The sequence below is a fragment of the Dendroctonus ponderosae genome, unplaced genomic scaffold (genome assembly GCF_020466585.1).
Source record: "Dendroctonus ponderosae isolate FM_Combo_2020 unplaced genomic scaffold, Dpon_F_20191213v2 Dpon_F_20191213_9, whole genome shotgun sequence".
Lineage (NCBI taxonomy): Eukaryota > Metazoa > Arthropoda > Insecta > Coleoptera > Curculionidae > Dendroctonus > Dendroctonus ponderosae.
Window position 1 is genome coordinate 3003557 of NW_026019116.1, and position 14243 is coordinate 3017799.

The window sequence follows — 14243 nt, forward strand, 5'->3', positions numbered from 1 at the left end:
GGCTGCTTAAAGGTAGAGCAGTTGCAACTTCTCCAGAAAATGTTCTTGTGTTTTCACAGTTTTGCAAAAAAAATATAAAGCGTCACACACAGCTAAAGCAGAAATGTGGTGATCAAATTTACTGTTGCATAAACAAGAGGGTTTATTTTCTGCTAGTAGCATCTTAATATTATATATAGGGCAGAAAGACAGATTGGGTCGATAGTCTTTTTCTGTAGGAAATAAAGATAGCATTTAGATTATATATATATTATATATATAATCTAAATGCTATTTCGCCCTTGAATGGTTCTTTGTTAAAATTACTGAAAGCGTCTTTCACTCGATTGGGGTTAGTTTTTCTTTGGAGCAATTGGTTGAAAAGACCGTGGAAAGTCAAAAAAAATTATCAAAAAAACAGTTAAAACAGCTTAAACAGAACAAACCGAAACGCAAATTTAGATTGTTTTTCAATGAAACCAAAATTGCAACTGCGAAAATTAAAAGACCAGCTTTTACAAAAATGTTCGTTGATTTCAAAGGCAAAAAAGACACAAAAAGACCAAATGGGAATACAATGAAAAAATGCACATGAAAATGGTGAACCATATTCAAATTATCTTGCTAGAAGTTCAGTTCGAATGTACGCAACTGCGCAAATTTAAACAGACAAAAAAAATACAATTTTTAAAAAACTTCTATTTACTTGTGGTTTGCAATTTCAGTTTCTCGCAGATCTTTAATTCGAGCTTGTGACTATTATTCTGAACGAAATGTTTTTGCTGCGCTTAATTGGAAAAACTTTAAAAGGAAACGAAAAGCGAATCGTGATGAAGAGATAAGCACAACAAAAAAGTGGAAAAACGAGTATTCCTAAAAACATACAGTGCTTGCAAAAGTAAATATCCGCCAAACACATAAAGACCATAGAGACCAATTGCACTTGAAAGTACCGAACAGAACTGAACAAATCTGGTATCATAAGAAAAAATCTGGTACAAAGCAAATAATTATTTAATATTTTATAAGCCGTCCTTACTATGTATACGTTTAAGTGTTTGTTGCTCATTTAATGTGTTTTGCTGTTAATTTTAATTCTACGATTTCAGTTTGCTGATTCAGGTCTGTCGATTTGTCTGTAAAAATTAAAAATTTTGAAAGTACGGTAGATTTTGTAGAATTTATGTTTAAGTGTACGGCTATCAGTTTCAGCAATTGGTACTGCTATTACTAGTCTCTACGAACCCTCAACTTCCTTACATAAATTTCACTACACTAATCCTGCAGATCAAATCAAAATGTGCTTTATTGCCCCGGAAAATTTGAAATAAATTTTATAGGCAAAGCGATTGTTAATTGTAACATTGTTAAGTGGCAAGAAAACAGAAATATATTTTTTCGCACAAAAACTACGAATGCTACAAGATTTTACAAAGAGCACAAAATTGTGCATAAATGATTAGTGCATCAACCAAAAAAGTTTTTTTTTGTACCACGACACTCAAGAATTCACCACTTGTCCAAAACAGATGAACTCGATTGTTTCATCAAAATATGAGTCTTACATAAGAACAAATTTACAGGGAGTTTGACTAAAATACATTGTACCATCCTCCCAATATTTCCAAAAAGATAATTTTTTGAAGAATTTTGACCATCAATAGCAGAGGAGCCAGACATTTTTAGATAATAAAAGTTAGGTCAGATCGTCTTCTTTTGGTGCCTAGAAAATCCCAGTATCCTTTTGATCATGGGCTTACGCGACACCCTGTAGAAATACACGAGCTAAAAAATAAAAACAACAAACCACGACATAACATAAAATATACAAACCGATATAATTAATAAAATTTCAAATGCCCTCAACAGGGTGCATTAGTGAACTGTTTCTCATTCATATGAACAGCTTCAAGTTAAAAAGCTTTAGTAAATCATATATTAGTAAAAAAATCTTTGTTAAGTTTTTTTCGAAAAATTAGACACTTACTAGAAACTAGGAGCGGAAAAAGCATGGATTTAACAGCACTTTATAAAGTTTCATACACGCCAAAATGCCGGTTAATGTTGGTTTGTTTGTTGTTCAATTATGCCAATTGTGGGGATCCGAAATCTAAGAAATTCTCACTTCCAAACAACGTTTCTCTTTCATAGACAAGGTTCTGTCTGTTCAGTTTTTCTGCAATCGCAGAATTTTTTGGGGAGAGTGTATTACTTTGAGAGTTTATCCCATCAGGAAAAAATAGAAATTTTATCTTGGGACAATATTTTACACAAACCTTTAGACAGTCTCCAAGTAGACGAGTCTCCAGAAAATCTTCGTTTCTCAGCATTTGGAAAAGTTTGGCAAAAAAATATTTCTTTGTTGAAGGTTTCTGTGGTAAACGAGTCGCTTTAGTTCTCGAGCACAAGACAAGCAAAATCTAAGTGGTAAAAAAAATAGCAAGAACACTTCTATTCAATTGAATGAAAACTTCAAAACAGATTTTAATTTTAGCTAAAAAAACAGTGAGTAAGTGAAATTAGCTGAAGAAGAAGGCATGGAATTAGGATTTGAAAAATGCCACAATATCAGAACAGAATTTGTTTTTTTTTATTACCATACTGAGCGATGTAGCCGTAAATAGCCACACTAGAGGTCAGTCATGCTTCTATTTGTGCAAAATGTAGAGCATTTAACGGCTCTGGTTTGCAAGTCGAGAATTTTTCAATATTGGCTAATAAGCTTCAAATAAGAAATTGTCAAATTGTTAGCTAAAATTGTTATTGAACCACCCCATATCTGGATTCAGCTGTAAATTGTCGTAGTATAAGCCACTCTCTATGTCTCAATTTGTGCAAAGCTTTATTTAATTAGGCCGCTTTGTTTAGGAGTTACGCTTAGATGAAAAGTGCTGGATCAGTTCCCGACTTTGTTTAAGGATTTTCAAAATATTCTTAAAAATCACTTGATATCTTAACTAAAATAGCATTTGCTGCACTGGAAGGTATGTTTACTGGCTACAAGTGTGCAAAATTTCAAATATGTTGCTGTCATGTTCAGACAATTTTGAATTTTAGTTTTGAGAATATTTCAGTGTGAAAACAGTTTCTTATTACCCATAATTTGCCTCCTCCCCTAAGACCATTATTACCACTATTTCTGACCAATTTGAAATTGCTGGGTTTTTTGCTTTGGAAATGACCAGCTGTTGAAAATTGCGCTCCCTAAATTTAATAGTTTCTCCAGTGAAAATCTCAAGAACCAAAGTGTTCCCCATTTGTCCTCACCAAATTCCTTAAATTTTTACGGCAGCATTTCTCTATTACAATTTATAGCGAAAATATAGCTTTACAGTAGAGAGTTTTTAGGCCCCATAAAATTACGTTGGCCTTAAACGCTAAACGTTAGTGTGATTATGCGCAGTGTTAAAAAAAGAAGGTGTTCAGGCAAATAACGTTAACTGCGTTTTTTAGTTTTTGATACCGCGTTTTGCACTCTTAATAAGATTAAGAAATCTCATTTTATGGTTTTCTTATCCCGTTTTGTTTGGAAAAGTTTCAAAGCTAGTTTAAGTTTGTATTGTTATTAAACAAAAAGTGGCTAAGATGGAAGAAAACACTGATGCTGCCTTTCTGCCCCAAAATGATTAGGGAGGTGTGGATCACGATTTAATAAGAGACTTAATTCTACACGACTTCTTTGACCCACCTGTTGTTGCAAACCGAAGAGCTATTTTTAATTTATAAAATATTGAGCCAAGACATTGCTTTATCAATTTTAGGTTTCAGAAGGAATATATTCCAAACAAATTAAATAAAAATTTAAAATAAAATAGTTAGATTATGGATAGAAATTAGAACCTCGCAAGTGCTTGCGATGTTAGTAGTGTTGCCAAAGTTCAAATTTGCTCAAACAATTTCACATAAAATCCGTAATTACGCAATAATGGCATAAACTAATCAATAAAAAAAAGACTTATTTAAATTTACAAAGATTTGTTATTCTATTATAGCCGCTTATTTTATTAATGATATTAGAAATAAGTCAAATATGTCAATACCGTCGTTCTGCTTTTTAACGTGATGCTTATTAACGTTATCGCTACTCGTACGTAAATAAAGGCACACGTTATCCTCTAATAACGTGAACGGTTATTTCTTTACTAATGCGCATGCTCAGAATAGCGAATAACGTAAAACGTGTTGCAATTAAGGGGCCTAAAAACTCCCTAACGTCTACTGGCATCTAGTGTTATTTTTCGCATGAATGGGAAAACGTGTTTGTTGAATTTGTACAGAATATTCGTAACTATATTTTTGTAACTTTCAAAAAACGTAATCGTAAAAACACATTAAAAGTTTGAGCGTTTCATCAAAAGAAAATCTGGTCAATTTTAATCGAACTTCTTACACGCAGATTGGTTTTTACCGAAACACTTCAAATGAAGTTGTAGCTTCAGGCAAGTGCAACTTTTAGAAACATTATTCTTTATTCCCTTAAATTTCCTGTTAATTTGAGAGCACTTTGTATGCAAAATCATAGTACGCAATACCCGCATTGAAGTATTTAAGTTGCAGCTAATAATGCCTTGAGAAAAATTAAGGAATTGCCTCCATTTGATAGATCCGATTGCCTGTTTAATCCCCGCTGATTTGAATCTTCTTGAACCACTTTTATGAAGACATTAACCTGAAAACTTGACATACAGTAGTGTAAAGTTTAAGCAGCCAATTGCCATAGATAAATGCAAATAAAGCGAAACGATTTTTATCGTCTCGCACGGATGCTAAATCAAAGCGGTCTATAGCTAGACCCCTTTGAATAACACGAGGTGAAAATATTAGAAAATTATGTAAATATATGTAAAGGCATTGGCTTAATACGCCTACGCACGGACTATATGCCAACGTTGATTTACTTTTAATCTTCTGCAAAAACGAGACTATTATCATAAACGCCGCCTAGATGAAGTTGTTAAATACGACTAGTTTTCTGTGGTGGTTTGAGTGATTGGAAAAATTTGCCTGTGCAATTAAAATAGTTGGTTTTCTGACAACAATTCACCATCAACTGCATGTCAATCAACTAAGCGACGTCCAGCCGAACGTGAGAAAGCACATCGAAATCGATGTCGAAAAAAAAATTGCATAACAAATCAAGGCGTCATTTGCCCGTATCGATAGCACACAGCGAGCCGTATTATTTATTAAAATATAAAATTGTCCATGTTTCTAGTAATTTATCTTGTCTTAACCGGTATCTCACACCGCGGTTTGAACCATATCTCATTTATCACAGGAAACCAATCAGCCAGGTATCGAGAACCGTCAGTTCTGATGTTGCCAACATCAATCAATTTCGGCGGGGTGCCGATCTGGCCGTGATTCTCGCATTAGAAATTGTTTCACTCGACTATACTTTGCACGATTTTCACCATAAACTACCACTGCTTTATAGAGGGGAGGATGAAACCGATTTCCTATTGACCGAAATTCAACTCTTTTCAATGCCAACCGTGTGCGTTCCGCTTGAAAGTCGCCTGAGCAAGCTTTTGCGGATTAAAGTCCCTAATTTTCCGTTAGGATGGTATATGGTAGACACCAAGGCAGTAGGGATTCTCCACAATACAGCGACACTTGAAAGTGGCACAATTCCAATGATTAAATAAGTATAGATTTAGCAATTAATTTATGAAAGCCTGAAAAATCTAGTCAACATTTATTGTAATTATTGCAAACATTTTGTATATGAATCCATTTTCAATATTCATACATGCCTACAACACGTTTAGAACAAAGACAGTATAAAAGTGACAACAATGCGGAAATTAAGGGGTTCATTTTTCATTAACACATCCAGTGTTTTGCGGCAAGAAAAATATAAAATCGTTCTCAAAGTGGACTTTGATTTAGTTCCAAAAAATCAAAATATCAAGTCAAAAGGGCAGCCTCTACAACACACAAATCACTTTTACACTTTTTCAAACAGTCAAAAAATATACCGATGTTGAACCCGTAAGATGCTACTGATCGATCGATCGCCTTGTGAGATTATCCGTTTATAAAACCTACATTTATTCACTAAATAATTTCGAAATCGATGTCAAACTTTTGAACGTATTTAAACTATCGTGGTACAGTATTACAAAGAGGATAGTTCGTCTAAACGAATACAGGAAATCCTTTGAAACCAGAAGGAACTTTTCAGGACGAAGTTTGTCGTTGAGTTGTTTTATTCCGACATCCCTTGCCACATTTTTGCTATAAACTCCTGCTCGATTATTTAGGGAGGTGAAAACTAATGTTTCTAAGTCGCTGTTTAGCTATTAAGTGATGTTTGATTTGCTTAACCTTCACAATTTCTGGAGATAAAAACTTTTGTTAAAGCACTTGAGATCCTTTGCACTTACTTCCCCAAACTAGAAACCCAAAACTAAGACTGAGTGATCAAGTACGCAATTTTTTGGGACATTGAGGGTTTCTATTTAAAAGTCTCAATTGAACATTTAAAGTTAAAAACCCTGCAAATTTCTGAAAGCTCAGGTTCAATTCGATATTTAGTCTATAAATGGACATTAATCTCATACAAAATTTAAAAAATATTTGCTAACTTTCTAACACTAGCTAAGAATTTTCCACTACGAAAAAAAACCTTTTTTCTCTCATCGGTAAAGTCTCAAAATAACTCTTAATTGAAATTCCGTAAGGGAGAAGCGAATTCATCAGAAAAGGATTTTGAATTTAGTGCCTTCTTACTTTAGTGTCTTCTTCCTTTGCTAATTTTTAAACTGTGCAGGATCTCTGCATTAGGCCTGGGTAACACTATGTTGCGTTGCGCTGATGAGTTGTTGACGCTCTCTGAGTTAACGAGTTATTATCATCGATTAACGTGTTATAATTAAAGCTTTACCAGACCCGAGGCTGCAATCTTCACATCCAAAAAAAGGGTTATGAACATTTTTTTCGGGTAACGTTTTACTACTTTGTTCAAACAACTAAAAAAAAGTAATCTATATTTTCCCAGTTACAGAACTGAGTCCAAAGAAAGTCTATGAGTTTTCTTGTAAAATCGATCTCTTAGTTTTTTTGCTTAAAAGATTCAGTTTGCAAGTATTTTACAGTAAACGTTAGGAAAAACGCCGTTTTTCTGTTTAGAGACAGTGTTGTTTAGAAATATTGACCTAAAAGTGTAGAAACTCCAGTTTCCAAGAGTTTTCCAAATAAACGATTCCAATCTTTCGCTTTTCCATATCGGGCAAATATTTTTAGAAACAGCTAGACATAATTATTAGGGTTTTGTCCATAATTCCAAGCTGCAAAAAGTTTCCCAAACATTTTTGCAAAGCGGTTAAGGAGGCGAGTGTTTCAATAAAATTTATCTTACATTTTTTCACAGAAAATACCTGAAGATTGCCAGTATCTTAAGTAAAACTAAAAAATAATGCGCTTTTTGCGTGGAAAGAATTGCTTAATAGATACTTTGTTAAAACTGGAATGACCTGAAAATTTAAAGGAACTTTAGAAATCAGTTCTTCAGTTCATCATCATCAAATCTTCAAAAATTTTTGGTAAACTTTTGCACTCTGGTCGCGTTTGTAACTTAGTTCTAATCATCAGACTATGAAGGCTTTCACCGCCAGATAAATCACATTTAGGAATGTTATCCGGGCTTTGAAGCCGTGGTCTATGGGAATTTCTTCCTGACGTTTCGTCCACAACTGTTTCTAGTTAACTTTCAAATTGTGCTCTCCAAAATTTTAAATGTCCAACATGCATAAAGTGTACTTTAAGAGCGGGACTTCGGGAGAATCCAGCAAGTTTTCTTTAGTAGGTACAAAAATATATTATTATAAGGTGCCGAAGACAGCGAAAGTTGTCGAAATTGCACAGCAGATGCCTAAAATCATACTGAAAGCAGAACGCACAAGCCACAATCCGGACCTTTTTAAGTTTACTATTTAATTATTATTTATTTCTCTTGAATTCGAACTTTTAAAGGAACTCCATGTGATAATTTAAAGAAAGAAAAACATATATTTCCTGCAAACGACATTTGCATTTGAAAAATTTCCATTATCATCAAGCTGGAGTATTGGGATAACCTTTTCAAAAGCATTTGCCTAACGAAGTGCTGCAGGAGCAAGTTTTATAACAAACCTTTTTTTGACCATCATCCAACCTGAACCATCATCAACTCAAGTGGCTGAATCGACCACATATAGCAAGTCCAGAAACCGTGAAGCCGCAACAAAAAGCAGCTTCGATCAAAATTAGAGGAGGAAAAAAATCAGGAATATTAATAGTTGAAAAAAATATCTATAAAAAGAAAAAGCTAGAAAGTTGAGGATCAAAAGCAAAATTCAAAGAGGAAAGTTCTGACGATATCGATGACAAAGAAACCTGGTTAAGATTACACTACCGATCAAGACGAGTATGTGGAAAAATTAGCTGAAGAAGAAAGCATGAAATATGAAAAATGCCATAATATCAGAACAAAATATGTTTTTTTCTTAAATTTTCCGTACTGAGCGATGTAGCCGTAAATGGCCACACTGGAGGTAGTGAGTCGTGCTTCTATTTGTGCAAAATTCAGAGGATTTAACGGTTCTGGTTTGCAGGTCAAATTTTTTTCAATATTGCCTAAAGAGCTTCAAGAAAGACATTGTTATTGAATCGCCCTATATCTGGATTCAGCTGTAAATGGTCGTAGTGTAAGCAGCTCTCCATGTCTCAATTTGTACAAAGTTTTATTTAAATGGACTTCGTTTAGGAGTGACGCTTAGATGAAAAATGCTGGAACAATTCCAAAGTGCAAACTGGATTGAAATGTGATTTGCTACACTGGAATGTATGTTTACTGGCTAAATGTGTTGCTGTATGATTTTCAGACAATTTTGCAAATTCTGAATTTTAATTTTGAAAATGTTTCAGTGTGAAAACCGTTTTTTATTTCCTCTAATTTGCCTCCTCCCCTAAGACCATTATTACTACTATTTCTGACCAATTTGAAATCTCTGACCTTCTTGCTTTAGAAACGACCAGCTGTTGAAAGTTGCGCTCCCTAAATTGGGTCAAATTCATTCACCTAACGCAAGCATGTCCTTTCAATAAAACCTGCACAACGAAAATCGACACTTTCCTAACATTGTAAAACTAATGTATGCTCAACGGACTCAATAATTTACAGATAAATTGAGAGCAACCGATTAACAGTCTACCCAACAGAAATTCTCAGATTTGAAAGCAACTATTATAATTTTATTCAGAAACAGCACAGTTAACAACAAAGTTACTAAATAAGAACCTAAAATCCGATAAATCGCCCATAAATTCGTGTCTATACCGATTCAAAACTAGCCGATAAGTACCATTTTCCATAATAAATGAGAAAAAGTTTCCAATAGCGTGGGTCGCTTTATTCGTCCCAATGAACTAACGGATTTCGTAATGATATTCACTAGGATTATCAGCTATAGTACGGTTTTAATATACAAGGTAATTGAAAGTATTACCTCTGCGTGACCAGGTCGTAATTAAAAAATGGTATTTTATGAACGAAAGAAAGCTACGTAATCAAAAACTTTGATTCTATTCGGAATAATTATTGGCTTCCAGCTCATCATATCCTTGGAGCTGTAAAGAACTTTATTGATTTTCCAATTTCTCCTTTTTATTTTAAGCACCATCTTTCCTGCATTGTGAAAAACATTCTGGCACAGTTGCATTATGGGAAGTTTTCAAAACTCTCTCAGCTACCATGGGCTGACGACTTTTAGAACTTTTCCACTCACTTCGTAGATGAGCTAGAGGTTATTAATAAAATTTTACCAGTATCTGCTTGGTTTAATGACTCCATTTTACAAACTAATTGGAAAACGCGGCTCGAACAGTGCGCCTAATTATTGCTAAATGAAGATCTTGATAACTCTAGAAGAATTCCATAGAAGACGTTCGATGGCTAAATTATGCAGAGGGATCAGTGGCTCGGTTTCTATGTTGAAATGTTGCGTAAATATGCACATTAATACGCAGATTTGAAGGTTTACAACCAAATAGTTGCATGCATAGGCAGCGCTAACGTGACTTTTTGATTTTTGGCGCAAGACCTCGATGTTTCCATCCACTGGGCCGATTTTAAATTATGACATGTAAATGAATATAAATGGCAAATTTGGCGATTAGTTTGCACTAAATTCTTCACGATTTCCAATGATTTTATATTGGTCGTAAAATATACCGACAGGCACGTGAACGGTGATAAAAATGTAGAAGTTTCGTTCTATTGGTTGATACAATCATGTAATGTCGATATTTACATTTAATATATGAGTGACGGAATATATGTTAATGATGTAGTTGGTGGAGGGCGGAATAAGAACCAGCAAAATTGTCATGAAAAATAATTGAGCTGAAAAGCGATTTGAACAATTTTGCTGGAGTGTTCCTAAGGCCTTTGAAGAATCATTATTTACACAGCTGATTTCTCGAGGAACTTTAAGATGTAACATTATATAGTTTATTTTGTCTACCAGACCAATAAAGTAAAATTAAATGGAAAGATTTAAACAACGAAGTAAGAAATTAAAAAAGTACACGATGCAAAAATTGGGCAAAAATAACTAAAAGGATGCTGCGTTAAAATGTTTGATCGAACTTAAACAATAATATTATATAGAGTGGTCCTCAACTAATGTGCCAAAATTCATGCTCATCTGCAAGTTAATAGTTTCCGAGATGAAGGGTGCCAAAGTGTAAATAAAATTTTCGTTTATTATTAATAGATTCTTAACCAGTTTTACTGTGACCATAAAACATGCATTTGCTAGTTTCGGTAGACCTTGTATATTCCATAGGGCGCTAGAAAAACCGATTACAGAATCCCGATGCTTTATCGTCGTTCCGCGTCAAATAAATATGGCACGCAACAATATCATAAAATATAAGTCAACAATATGGGACTCAAAGCTCTACATCTGTACATGACAACCAGAGTAAAAGTAAGCCAAACTTACCGAAAGCTGCATCGTGCCACCTTGAAAGAAAGAGGAAAATGTGTTTAGTGCTGCCGAAAATCTGTTTAAAATCATGGAATTCAAAATCAGCAAAACAAAAAAAGGGAGATGTGAAGAACCCATGTAGCTTCAGTTGCTTTGCAGAAAACTAGATTCAGTTCAAATTAAAGGGTTTATACATTTAAAATTTCCTTACCAAGTCTCTGCAAGCTGGCGCCCCATCCTCCATTTTCCGCCCATAATGTTAAAAGGTCCACACGGCACTTAAACACACATTGAAACTTTACTACGAATTGAAAACTTTAAACCCGCAGTTAGCAGGCACAATACACAACCGGACTTGCCCTAAAGGCGATAACGATTCTATACTTCCCATCCAGGAACGCGAATTACACGACTCACACGAAAAAACACGCGATTTATTCCAAAGCTGTAAGAAAACTGTAATTAATAAATTAAAACATTTGAGAAAAGGAACTTTGTGAAGCTGAAAAAATGGTATGTTAACGAAGTAAGAAATTGATTTAATACGATATGAATAGTTCAAGATGGAAGCATAAACTTTGCCTTATGCACAACGTACCTTGAAATGAGAGTATTGGTAAAGGAAACACTAAATAAATATCCTGAAAAAAATTATTTCAGGAGTCTTAAGTCATTAACTTAAAAAGCAGCGAAAATTAAAATTTACCAAAGAAAAACACTAATAATACTGATAATTAAAAGTGCCATCGCAGCAGATTACACCTGTTTTATCTGACATAAACCTGACCATCTAAATCGTTGGAAAACGATGAAAAAAAGTTAAATTTTGTAGATGAAGCCCTTTAGTCTCAAATGTCGTCATAAAACGCCAATAGTTGATAAAAATATCTCGCACGACAATAAATGTGAGGTTCACAGGACAACGACCTTTATTTTACATTTAAATTTTAAAAATTTATATAAAAAACAGCCCGCCATAGAAAACTGCGAGTTATTGTTCAAAATGTGAACTCAAAAACTCCCTCGTCGTGCCCTGTCGAAGAAATATTCAAAGCAACCATATAATTAAATACAAGTCAATAATATGGGGCTAAAAGTTCTACAACGATATAGCAACCAGTGGCAAAGTAATCCCAAACTTACCGAAAGCTGCATCGTGCCACCTGGAAGGAAAAGAGAAATTGTGTTTAGTAGAGCAGAAAATCTGTCCAAAGCCATGTTATTGAAAATTAGCAAAATAAAAAAAGACGAATGTAAAGAATCCATAAAACTTCAGTTGTGTTTCGCAAAACTAAACTCATTTCAACCTGAAGGATTTACAGATTAGAAATCATCCTTACCAGCTTTCTGCAAGCTGGCGCCCCAATTTTCATGTTCTTTTCATTAATCCTCAAGCAGCGCACGCTACCCAGATCAAGTATAGTACATACTGAAAATGCTGTTTGTTTCAAATAATAAACTTTCCCTTAGGATCACAATGATTCTGTATTTTCCATCTAAAAACGCGATTCACAGGACACAAAGGACTGGCGACCGAACTCCGATATAACTTTACTTGTACGCCTTTTCGAGATTACTCATTGCTTTGGCGTTCAATTCCAATTTTTTTTTGCAGGATATTTTGTAGAAAGCGCCTGCTCACCCGACAATATTCACATAGACAATTTTCACGTTCAAACTCGTTTGGCTGGAACCAAACCCGCTTTCTCAGCCAAAGATAAACAAATCCGGCGCATTAGACTTTTTTATACTAAATTAAATTCCAACGATCGAACCAGTAATTTTATTCAATTTTTATAAAATTTTGAGCAATTTTAGTTTGATATTTTCTGTAAAGGCTTGCTAAATGACAGACTCACATTCAATTTATCAATTCTTCTCTGCTCGCTTCTTTGCGAGCTAGAGATTATCTAACTTGATCTCGACACATGCTCACCTCCGAGTGTTTTAGTAGATTTTCATAAAACTTTGGAGTTTTATAGCTTGACATGTAGTTATAAAAATGCCAAAATGGTAGATCAACACTCGGTCTAGGTCATGATTTAGGAATGTTTCTCGTTGCTTGCAGCAATAACAGCACCAGAATAGTTAACTGGGTTTTGGCATGAGCTTACAGATCAGTTTTTTCTCGAATTTTCATAAAATTTTGAGCCTCTACAGATTGATATTTGTAACAAGGTTGGATAGATGAATGACCACATTCTAACCAGGTATTATTTATCAAGGCGTCTTTGGTGGCATCATCAGGAGCTGAGGAATAGTACATAACTTGATTTGAGCAGGATTTTTCAGATTATTGCTCGATTTTCAAAAAATTTCAACTTTAGATGCCGGCTGGCACGCGCTCACAATTGATTCTGTTGCTAGTTTATATACAGGGTGGTCCTCAACAAATGTGACAAAATCCACTGACATGTAGTCTAGACAAAAATTATGCATTAGTTGCGTTCTACAATATTTTTTAAACAAAAAATGTATACTTTGTGTTTTCGATATATTTCACATTGAAACATCAAGCAAATAAAGCAATTTAAAAACAATATTCTAAAACAATCGCATGATTGTGATCTGCAACCAACTGTTTCGGATCAAAATTAGATGGATACTTAGAGATGCAGAAAAAATTATCGTAGACAAACTAAACGGAGCTGTGGAAGGTCACAGAAAAGAGGACTGGAGGATATAAAACACGTAGCAGAATAAACCTGGTTTCACAGAGCACAAGACAGACAAACCTGGAGAATATTGGGAGAGGCTTATGTCCAGGACTTATATAAGTATTAAAGGCTGACGAAAAAGAAGATTAAAACCTATGCCAAACCTAGCTTCTTTGTTCAACAGTTAACTGCAGAATTTTGAATATTTTCAACTTTTCAAAGCCAAAGGCCAAAGAAACTGAATGGATAAGAACGAAGCACAACACCAAAAAACGCCGAATGAATACTTCGCCAAATGCCACTCCTCCAAGAAACAACGAAACAAAAACTAAAAAAGTACTAAAGCCTCCACCAATCATGATACATGAGGTAAGATCATATGAGGAGCTATATAAAACAATTATAAAAAAAATCAAGGAAGAATCCTTCCAAATAAAACTTACTGGTAAAAGTACTGCGAAAATTAACTGTACCGACTCTGACTGCTACAGAGAAATGGTAAAATTACTGGGAGAAGCGGGTATATTGTTTCACACCTATGAAAACAAACAAACAAGACCAATTAGGGTAATGGCAAAAAACTTGCATAGCTCTTGTAATCCAGAAAACATCAAAACACACCTATTAAACA